Below are 1,019 nucleotides of genomic sequence, written 5' to 3' on the forward strand. Positions count from 1 at the left end.
TTTTTTTTTTCTGTGTTTCTATACATGGGTGGCTGTGATGTTTGTTTGTTTCTTGTATAGGTTTGTCTTCATCATTGCAGAGGTCTGGGGAAGCCCTATGATTATCCAGAGTTGTCATATTCAGTACTGTGTATTCTCAGACACATTGTGTGTTTCTCACCACTAGGTGGCGAGCTAAGACTAAGAATTTCTAAACTTAATATGTTGGTTTTTTTTACTGCTTGTAAGAGAAATGAGATCAGTTTCAGTTTGTGACTCACTCTCTTTCACACTACCAGCAGCAAAAAGATAACATGTAACTTAACACTCTATACAAAAGGCTCACAGAGACAGGGGTGAGACAGAGAGAGAAACAGAGAGAGAGAGGTTTGTTCAATATTATCACAGATGGTGAAATGTGTTTTTAACTTTAGGAAACAAGTTCAGTTTGAGCACTGAGGAGAAGAAAGTCTTGTTGAAAGGATTCTTTTAGTCACTGAAGTCTTGTTAATTGCATCTTCGTGATCTATGCATGGCATGGCAGGTCTACACACAAACCTGGAGTGTTTTGGAGTAAAAGTTAAAAACAAGACAGTGCTGTAACCTTTTAGCAAGAACTACCTCATTTTACTTATTACTAAAGTGCCCCCAGCTATCAAAACAGCAGGTAGACTTATGAGGTAACTATTACCACTGAGCTACAAAATGAACACTTTAAATTAAACTACTGCCTCACAGCTACGTTCTTCCCCACTCTTTCCCTCTCCCCCAAGACTGTAATTTAAACCTCCTTTGAAAAGGCTCTGTGTTTGTTTAGGTGGGGTCACTTCAGTACTCACGTTGCCACTGTATTAAACCACTCCTACACGGTGAAATGATGATCATAATCCATGTTTTACAACAAGCCCTCTGTCCATCCTTCACCTTCTCTTTCATCCACAAGTCCTATACCATTATTATGTCTGTCATTACCGATCTACGGCACTCTGTGTGGGTCTGACACATTTCCAACCTTTTCAGTGCCCTTTGCAAGTGCAGGT

This window comes from Morone saxatilis, unplaced genomic scaffold, assembly GCF_004916995.1.
Source record: "Morone saxatilis isolate NCDOM2014 unplaced genomic scaffold, NCSU_SB_2.0 Contig2, whole genome shotgun sequence".
NCBI classification, from domain to species: domain Eukaryota; kingdom Metazoa; phylum Chordata; class Actinopteri; family Moronidae; genus Morone; species Morone saxatilis.